General features: G+C 32.3%; 1 non-coding gene across 1 annotated transcript; it reads right to left on the bottom strand.

Annotated features, from left to right (window-relative positions):
* Positions 1-10,037: 10,037 nt before the first annotated feature.
* On the bottom strand, positions 10,038-10,109 carry TRNAR-UCU (transfer RNA arginine (anticodon UCU)). Its single transcript has one exon. It is a non-coding gene; the product is annotated as a tRNA-Arg (tRNA).
* Positions 10,110-11,089: the final 980 nt, after the last annotated feature.

Below are 11,089 nucleotides of genomic sequence, written 5' to 3'. Positions count from 1 at the left end.
GATATATACAGAGGTTCACGATGCATTGCCATTAGAAATCAAGATATTGGAATTGGACTTTTCAATCGATTGAAAACCTTTCAAACACAACCAATATCTATACGAACTCCTTTTACCTGTAGGAATACATCTTGGATCTGTCGATTGTGTTATGGTCAAAGTCCTACTCAAGGTCACTTGGTGGAATTAGGAGAAGCTGTAGGTATTATTGCGGGCCAATCCATTGGAGAACCGGGCACTCAATTAACATTAAGAACTTTTCATACTGGCGGAGTATTCACAGGGGGGACTGCCGAACAGGTGCGAGCACCTTATAATGGAAAAATTAAATTCAATGAGGATTTGGTTCATCCTACACGTACACGTCACGGGCATCCTGCTTTTCTATGTTATATAGACTTGTATGTTAGTATTGAAAATGGTGACATTATACATAATGTGACTATTCCACCAAAAAGTTTTCTATTAGTTCAAAATAATCAATATGTAAAATCAGAACAAGTGATTGCCGAGATTCTCGCAGGAACATATACTTTTAATTTAAAAGAAAAAGTTCGAAAACATGTTTATTCTGACTTAGAAGGAGAAATGCATTGGAGTACGGATGTGTATCATGCATCAGAATTTAAATATAGTAATGTCCATATCTTACCAAAAACAAGTCATTTATGGATTTTATCAGGAAAATCAGACAGATCCGCTTCAGTCTCTTTTTCAACCCGAAAAGATCAAGATCAATTGAACATTCATTATCTTTCTACAGGAGAAAGAGATATTTGTAACCATTTAGCAAGTAATAATAAAGTAAGACATAATTTGTTTCGTTTCACTCCTTCTGAAAAAAAAGAAAGAAGGATTTCAGATTATTCAAAAAATAATCAAATCCTATGTAAAGATCATTGTCATTTTACACATCCTGCTATTTTTCACGATACTACGGATTTATTAGCAAAGAGGCGGAGAAATCGATTCATTATTCCATTTCAATTCCAATCGATTCAAGAACGAGACAAAGCACTAATGTTAGATTCCAGTATCTCGATTGAAATACCAATCCATGGTATTTTTCGTAGAAATAGTATTTTTGCTTATTTCGATGATCCTCAATACCGAACACAGAGCTCGGGTATTACTAAATATAGGACTATTGATATAAATTACATTTTTAAAAAAGAGGATTTTTTAATCGAGTATCCAGGAATTCAAGAATTTAAGACAAAATACCAAATTAAAGTAGATCAATTTTTTTTCATTCCCGAAGAAGTGTATATTTTACCAGAATTTTCTTCCATAATGGTACGGAACAATAGTATTATTGAAGTAGATACACCAATCACTGTAAATATAAGAAGTCAAGTAAGCGGGTTGGTTCGATTGGAGAAGAAAAAAAAAAAGATTCAATTAAAAATATTTTCCGGGAATATCTATTTTCCCGGAGAAATGGATAAGATATCCCGGCACAGTGCCATGTTGATACCACCGAGAACGGTAAAAAAAAATTCAAAAGGATCAAAAAAAAAAATGAAAAATTGGATCTATGCTCAATGGATCACAATTATGAAAAAAAAGTATTTTGTTTTGGTTCGACCGGTCATTTTATATGAAATAGAAGATAGGATCAATTTAATCCAATTTTTTTCCCAAGATATGTTACAAGAAAGAGATAATTTGGAACTTCAAATTATTCATTATATTCTTTCTGGAAATGGAAAATCAATTCGGGGAATTTCTAATTCTAATACAAGTATTCAATTAGTTCGGACTTGTTTAGTCTTAAATTGGGATCAAGACAAAAAATTGTCTTCTATCGAAAAAGGGCATGCTTCTTTTGTTGAACTAAGTATAAAAGGTTTGGTTAGATATTTCTTAAAAATGGACTTAGGAAAATCCCATATTTCATATATAAGAAAAAGGAAAGATCCGCTCGGTTCAAGATTTATCTTGGATAATGAGTCGGACTGGACCAACATCAATCCATTTTTTTTTATAGATCCGAGGGAAAAAGTTCAACAATCACTTAGTCAAAATCATGGAACTATTCATATGTTGTTGAATAGAAATGAGAAATGCCGATCTTTAATAATTTTGTCATCATCGAATTGTTTTCAAATACGATCATTCCACGATGGAAAATATTACAATGGGATAAAAGAAGAAATAAATCCAATTCAAAGAGATCCTCTGATTCCAATTCAAAATTCGTTAGGTCCTTTAGGAATAGCCCTTCAAGTTGCCCATTTTTATTTTTACCTTTTAATTACTAATAATCAGATCTCGATAAATAAAAACGGGCAACTTGACAAATTAAAAGAAACTTTTCAAGTATTAAAATATTATTTAATAGACGAAAACGAGATCATTTATAAATCTGATCTATCTAGTAACATCCTTTTAAATCCATTCTATTTGAATTGGCATTTTTTCCATCATAATTATTGTGAAAAAAAAACGTTTCCCATAATAAGTCTTGGTCAATTTATTTGCGAAAATGTATGTATAGTTCAAACGAAAAATGAACCACACCTTAAATCGGGTCAAATTCTAACTGTTCAAATGGATTCTGTAGGAATAAGATCGGCTAACCCTTATTTGGCGACTCCTGGAACAACTGTTCATGGTCATTATGGAGAAATACTTTCTGAAGGAGATATATTAGTTACATTTATATATCAAAAATCGAGATCAGGTGATATAACACAAGGTCTTCCAAAAGTAGAACAGGTATTGGAAGTTCGTTCGATTGATTCAATATCCATAAACCTAGAAAAGAGAGTGGATACTTGGAATGGGCGTATAACAAGAATTCTTGGCATTCCTTGGGGATTCTTCATTAGTGCTGAGCTAACTATAGCGCAAAGTCGTATTTCTTTGGTTAATCAAATTCAAAAAGTTTATCGATCCCAGGGAGTTCACATTCATAATAGACATATAGAAATTATTGTGCGTCAAATAACATCAAAAGTATTGGTTTCAGAAGATGGAATGTCTAATGTTTTTTTGCCTGGCGAACTAATTGGATTGTTGCGGGCCGAACGAGCTGGGCGTTCCTTAGAAGAGTCGATCTGCTATCGAGTTCTATTATTGGGGATAACAAAAACATCTTTGAATACTCAAAGTTTCATATCTGAAGCAAGTTTTCAAGAAACTGCTAGAGTTTTATCAAAAGCCGCTCTCCGGGGTCGCATAGATTGGTTGAAAGGTCTGAAAGAGAACGTTGTTTTAGGGGGAATGATGCCAGTTGGTACTGGATTCAAAAGAATAATATACCGTTCAAAGCAAAGGCAATATAACAAGATTACCCCGGAAACAAAAAAAAGAATTTATGTGATACATCAAAATAATCTAGGATTTAAGAATTCCTAAAATAATGATTCTTAAGGTCGTATTCATCTCCGGTCACTTTATTTTGTATATATTTTGTATAATAAAAGAAACATAATAAATAAACGAATCATATTCAATGAAATAGAAAAAATGGCCCGATCTTTTTTTTATCAACGGCAAATTTTCAGTAGAAGAGAAGGTTCCTTCGGAACACTTATTTTTTTCTATTTCAGTATACTGGGTCTCTTTCTTTCATTTCAAAAAATTGATCTAATTTCTATTTGGAAATGAAAGAAAAGTGTGGGGATAATTATAAATGACAAAAAGATATTGGAACATAATTTTGGAAGAGATGATGGAAGCTGGTGTTCATTTTGGCCACGGTACTAGAAAATGGAATCCTAAAATGTCACCTTATATTTCTGCAAAGCGTAAGGGTATTCATATTACAAATCTTATTAGAACTGCTCGGTTTTTATCAGAATCTTGTGATTTAGTTTTTGATGCAGCAAGTGGGGGAAAACAATTCTTAATTGTTGGTACAAAAAAAAAAGCAGCTGATTCAGTAGCGCGGGCTGCAATAAGAGCTCGGTGTCATTATGTTAATAAAAAATGGCTCGGCGGTATGTTAACGAATTGGTATACTACAAAAACACGACTTCAAAAGTTCAGGGACTTGAGAAGTGCAACAAAAGACGGGGAGATTTCATAGTTTTCCAAAAAAAGATGCCGCTATATTGAAGAGACAATTAGCTCAATTGGAAACATATCTTGGCGGCATTAAATATATGAAGGGCTTACCAGATATTGTAATAATCGTCGATCAACAAGAAGAATATACGGCTCTTCGAGAATGTATAACTTTGGAAATTCCAACAATTTGTTTAATTGATACAAATAGTGACCCGGACCTCGCTGATATTTCAATTCCAGCTAATGATGATGCTATAGCCTCAATTCGATTAATTCTTAACAAATTAGTTTTTGCAATTTGTGAGGGTCGGTCTAGATATATACGAAATTCTTGATTAATAATAAGATAAAAAATTCTTGAATTTGCTTCGAGGGGTTCATAGATTTATGGAATCGCTTACTATACTAGTAAGAAATTGCACAAAAATGAAAATAGAAAACAAACAAAAATTTTATGTAATTAGTATCGGTATTCAAAATCAAAAATGAAAGTAGACAAATCAAAAGGGAAAGGAGATGTTTGAATAAAAATAATTCCCTTTTTTCAACTTCTTTTTTTAGAGGACAGGACAATATGAATGTTTTATTATGCTCTATCAACACATTAAAAAGATTATACGATATATCTGCTGTGGAAGTAGGTCAACATTTCTATTGGCAAATAGGGGGTTTCCTAGTACATGCCCAAGTACTTATTACTTCTTGGGTTGTAATTGCTATCTTATTGGTTTCAGCCATTCTAGTTATTCGAAATCTGCAAACCATTCCCACTTTCGGTCAGAATTTATTTGAATATGTTCTTGAATTCATTCGAGACGTGAGCAAAACTCAGATTGGAGAAGAATATGGTCCGTGGGTTCCTTTTATTGGAACTTTGTTTCTATTTATTTTTGTTTCTAATTGGTCAGGGGCTCTTTTACCTTGGAAAATCATCCAATTACCTCATGGGGAGTTAGCTGCACCCACAAATGATATAAATACTACCGTTGCATTAGCTTTACTTACATCAGTTGCATATTTCTATGCGGGTCTTTCAAAAAAAGGATTAGCTTATTTTAGTAAATACATCCAACCAACTCCAATCCTTTTACCGATTAACATATTAGAAGATTTCACAAAACCCTTATCCCTTAGTTTTCGACTTTTCGGAAATATATTAGCTGATGAATTAGTAGTTGTTGTTCTTGTTTCTTTAGTACCTTTAGTAGTTCCTATACCTGTCATGTTCCTTGGATTATTCACAAGCGGTATTCAAGCTCTCATTTTTGCTACTTTAGCTGCGGCTTATATAGGTGAATCCATTGAAGGCCATCATTGACTAGTTTTCTCAAAAATAGTCTTTTTTGTTTAGCTTGCCACACATATATTGTGGCTCAATAGAATCTACAAAATAAACATCTATCTATAGATATATAGATAGATATAGATAGATCTATTCGATTAGTATATATTAGTTTGGATATTCAAAAAAAATGAATAGCTAGAATTAGAATTCTGTATGATATTTACGTTTACAATGTGTGATAAAAAGATACTATATAGAATGTTAGTAGATTCTCGTTTGATTCACATTTAATTCAACAATTGATCAAAAGATAATTAAAAACATTTAGATCACCCAATTTCCTATATTTCTTTGAAACATTAATGAAATCGAATGAATTTATTTAGATTGATTGTATCCATATGGGATAAGAGAATAAGAAAAGAGGGAAGGGGAGCTTAAAAAAAAACATGATAAAAAAAATAGAAGTGAGGGGATCAGTCAAGGTTTTTTAGGTTTCAAAGAATGAATTTCAATTTCGATTGAATCTAAAACACAAAGAAAATTAGTTTACAGCATAGAAGAAACCTATGTATATGTGATATGATATTATAGATGAACTAGTTTTATATGAACTAACCATATATCTGAAATAACTAATCTTTTCTATATAAAAAAGGCCTCGCTATTACTGTCAATTTCTATAGGGATAGAAAAGCAAAGTCCTTGCGTTTCAGCTCTAATTGTGAATTGAAAATTAAAAAACTAAAGAAATTGTATAAAAAAACGAAGAATTCAAAGAATGATTCCAAAATTAAGGTAAGAGAAGAACAAAGATTATACAGATTCACCCCCAAAACTATGTAGTTCGAGACGAAAAAAGAAATCTCGAAGTAATTCGTTTAATAACTATTATTTTCAATTTTTAATTCTTATTTTTATTAATTACTTTAACTGAAAAAGTCTTGGTAATTGAAAAATGAAGTCAGAATTTATTAGTCGATTATATCATTAACTATTTCTTTCTTTTATATGTAGGTTACGAGGAAATTCTCATGAATCCAATTATTTCTGCCGCTTCTGTTATTGCTGCTGGATTGGCCGTAGGGCTTGCTTCTATTGGACCTGGGGTTGGTCAAGGCACTGCCGCAGGGCAAGCTGTAGAGGGGATTGCACGACAACCAGAGGCAGAGGGAAAAATACGGGGTACTTTATTACTTAGTCTGGCTTTTATGGAAGCTTTAACAATTTACGGGCTGGTTGTAGCATTAGCACTTTTATTTGCTAATCCTTTTGTTTAATCCTAAAAAGATAAAAATACATATGTGGACTTCCTTTTTCGAATTATATTAATAATTCACTCCTACAATTCTTTATCTGTTCGGATAAGAACACAGGAGAAGGACTAATTGAAAGGTATTCACATACTTATTCACCCTCTTTCTTCTTTTTGTTTAGTCCAATGAACCCCTCTTTTATTTTATTTCTTTTAAGATAATTTTTTGAAAGTGTTCAAACTAGATAGATTTTGCAATTGATAAAAGAACTGGTATCTAATTCTAAGAAGTATCATTCTTTTAGGGAATCTTCCAATTGATTGACCAATCCAAATTATATCAAATTCTATAATTATATATTCCAATTAGATTATTATATTATCTATCTAATAGGAATATTAGAAAGATAATTAGTCTATTCATAAGAGGAGATGAGATCATATGAAAAATATAACCGATTCTTTCCTTTGTTTGGGCTCCTGGCCATCCGCCGGAAGTTTCGTGTTTAATACCGATATTTTAGCAACAAATCCAATAAATCTTAGTGTAGTGTTAGGTCTACTGGTTTTTTTTGGAAAGGGAGTGTGTGCGAGTTGTTTATTTCAAAGAATAAATTGGATTTAACCAAACTGCACTTTTTAGTTTAGTTAGAATTAAGAAAATGTGCAGAATCCCGCGAATTACTTCTGAATTCATTTTCTTTTTTGAATAAATTAAGAAAAATCTTAAAGAACCATAGCATTTCGCGCTTTATTGGTAATCCACTTTGATTCTCTATTTACCAAAAATTTTGGACTATTACCATGGTTAAAAAGAGTTTGAAGTCTATACGCAGTGTAGTACTCTTTCTACCGCTATATTAATACAGAAAGGAAACGGTTTCAAAAAAATTATTCGATTTTTTTTCGATATAAAACACTCATGTCGATAAAAAAAATGGCTTGAATCCTATTTATGGCGAGAAATAAAAAACGGGTGAATTTAAACCTCCCCTTTGTACGATGCGTAATCGATGGATGACCTATGTATAAATTCAAAAGAAGTCTTTGGATTTGAATAAAAAAACAACTTTGTTGACATATATTTGTTTGGTCAAAAGAGTCCTCCGAATATTCTAGTCTTATATTGGTAATTGTTTTCACTTTGAATAGAGAAGAGAGGATAGGCTCATTACATAAAAAATTGGTAAATTTCCGATAAGTAATTGAGTGTGAGAGCCAAATGAATCGAAAGATTCATGTTTGGTTCGGGAAGAGATCATAGACATTTTGAAATGGATGGAAAGAGAGTCTACTTTCATTACGTGATTTATTAGATAATCGAAAACAGAAAATCTGGAGAACTATTCGAAACTCAGAAGAATTACAGGAAAACGCCATTGAACAGCTCGAAAAAGCCCAGGCCCGCTTAAGGAAAGTTGAAACAGAAGCAGATCTGTTTCGGGTGAATGGCTATTCTGAGATCAAACGAGAAAAATTGAATTTAATTAATTCAATTTATACGACTTTGGAACAATTAGAAAATTACAAAAACGAAGCTATTGATTTTGAACAACAAAGAGTTATTAATCAAGTTCGACAGCGGGTTTTACAACAAGCCTTACAGGGAGCTCTAGGAACTCTAAATAGTTGCTTGAACAACGAGTTACATTTACGTACTGTTAGTGCTAATATTGGCATGTTTGGGATGATGAAATAAAAAAATAACTGATTAGGCTTTCTATTATACAATAGAGTATAGGCATCATTTTTTTCTTATAAAAAATAAATTTAAGATATTTTCATGGTAACCATTCGTGCAGATGAAATTAGTAAAATTATCCGTGAACGCATTGAGCAATATAATACAGAAGTAAAAATTGTAAATACTGGTACCGTACTTCAAGTAGGCGATGGTATTGCTCGTATTTATGGTCTTGATGAAGTAATGGCGGGTGAATTGGTGGAATTTGAAGAAGGTACTATAGGCATTGCTTTGAATTTGGAATCAAAAAATGTTGGTGTTGTATTAATGGGTGATGGTTTGCTGATACAAGAGGGAAGTTCAGTAAAAGCAACAGGAAGAATTGCTCAGATACCTGTAAGTGAAGCTTATTTGAGTCGTGTTATAAATGCCCTGGCTAAACCAATTGACGGTCGAGGAGAAATTTCAGCTTCGGAATCTCGATTAATAGAATCTCCCGCTCCCGGTATTATTTCAAGACGTTCGGTATATGAGCCTCTCCAAACAGGACTTATTGCTATTGATTCGATGATCCCCATAGGACGGGGCCAGCGAGAATTAATTATTGGAGATAGACAAACAGGTAAAACAGCAGTAGCCACAGATACAATTCTCAATCAACAGGGACAAAATGTAATATGTGTTTATGTAGCTGTTGGTCAAAAAGCATCTTCTGTGGCTCAAGTGGTGACTACCTTACAAGAAAGAGGAGCAATGGAATACACTATTGTAGTAGCTGAAACAGCGGATTCTCCAGCTACATTACAATACCTCGCGCCTTATACAGGAGCAGCTCTGGCTGAATATTTTATGTACCGTGAACGTCACACTTTAATCATTTATGACGATCTCTCCAAACAAGCACAGGCTTATCGGCAAATGTCTCTTCTATTACGAAGACCACCAGGTCGCGAAGCTTATCCAGGGGATGTTTTTTATTTACATTCGCGTCTTTTGGAAAGAGCCGCTAAATTAAGTTCTCAGTTAGGCGAAGGAAGTATGACTGCTTTACCAATAGTTGAAACTCAATCGGGAGATGTTTCAGCTTATATTCCTACGAATGTAATTTCCATTACAGATGGCCAAATATTCTTATCGGCCGATCTATTCAATGCTGGAATAAGACCCGCTATTAATGTTGGTATTTCAGTTTCCAGAGTTGGATCGGCGGCTCAAATCAAAGCCATGAAACAAGTAGCTGGTAAATTAAAATTGGAATTAGCACAATTCGCAGAATTAGAAGCTTTTGCACAATTCGCTTCTGATCTAGATAAAGCTACTCAAAATCAATTAGCAAGAGGTCAACGATTGCGCGAGTTGCTTAAACAATCCCAATCAGCTCCTCTTACTGTGGAAGAACAGATAGTAACTATTTATACCGGAACGAATGGTTATCTTGATTCATTAGAAATTGGACAGGTAAGGAAATTTCTTGTTGAGTTACGTGCTTACTTAAAGACGAATAAACCTCAATTCAAAGAAATCATATCTTCTACCAAGACATTCACTGGGGAAGCAGAAGCCCTTTTAAAGGACGCTATTAAAGAACAGATGGAACTCTTTTTATTCCAGGAACAAGTAGAAAAAAATTGATGAATCATTAAATAATTTTGTAATTCAATTTTCCAATTTTTATAATTAGTATCTTTTAATATGTTTTTATTTCATTTGAATATTATATATAATGAATTCGAATCAAAATGTAATAAATCAAAAAAAATAGAAGGACAAGGTTGAAATTAGATATGCAAACAACTTGCGTCCAATAGGATTTGAACCTATACCTAAGGTTTAGAAGACCTCTGTCCTATCCATTAGACAATGGACGCTTCTATTTTATATTTGATTCTTTAACCTTTTTAACTAAACCTTATTAAAAAGATTAAAGAATCAAACAAATATAAAGAATTCTAGAAATTATAAAAATAAAATAAATCAAATATTTAGAATAAAAGAAAAAAAAAATAAAAAAGAAAAATCAATTGAATATAATTGAATATATATAACTAAAACTAAATTAAGAAATGAAAATGAAGAATTGACAAATTCTTTAAGAATTCTAGATTCATTCTCGAAGAAAAAAGATAGATTTAAATAGAATAAAATAGAAGCGGGTAGCGGGAATCGAACCCGCATCGTTAGCTTGGAAGGCTAAGGGTTATAGTCGACGTTGATTCATCATTTTGATTTAACGTCTCTAATTCAAAACTGAACGTGAAACTTTTGTTTCATTCGGCTCCTTTACGGAATGAAGAGATGGACAATAAAAAAAATTGACCCATAACATCTATGTCAGCCTTTTTGTATGAATAGGTTTCAAATATCTTGCTTTTTAGATGATCCCTCTAGAAGAGCAATATTCTAACAATCTATGTTTTTTTTCTAGTTACTTCGTTCTCTATTTCTATTTCAGAAAATCTTTAGGAAAAGAAGAAAATTTCCGTCGAGCTAAAAAAATGTCGATGTCTCTAGTAAACTAAAAGAATCGTTTAATAGCTATTTTGCTTCAATTTTTACTATGCAAAAAAATGGAAGATTTAGTTACGATTAGAAAGAAACTTTGTATATTTCTCTCCATAGATCCTTTAGTAATACTCAAAAAATTCGGATTATAGATCCAATTCCAAAAACTTATGTTTCATAATTTTAAAACTCAATTTGTCAAATTCGATTTGATTCTTCTTGTATACAAATTACAATAATGTATATTATACCGCAAATAATTCATCGAGGGGTATAAAGGAGTCCCTTTAAGTAAAAAATAAAGTTTTTGATCGGCATATGAATCAAATGGGGGATCCCTTAACTT

The sequence above is a fragment of the Vigna unguiculata genome, unplaced genomic scaffold, assembly GCF_037176805.1.
Source record: "Vigna unguiculata cultivar grain cowpea cultivar isolate G323 ecotype 2 unplaced genomic scaffold, ASM3717680v1 ptg000362l, whole genome shotgun sequence".
NCBI classification, from domain to species: Eukaryota; Viridiplantae; Streptophyta; class Magnoliopsida; order Fabales; family Fabaceae; genus Vigna; species Vigna unguiculata.
Note: the sequence above shows the minus strand (reverse complement) of the source record. Positions and strands in the feature narration are given on the sequence as shown.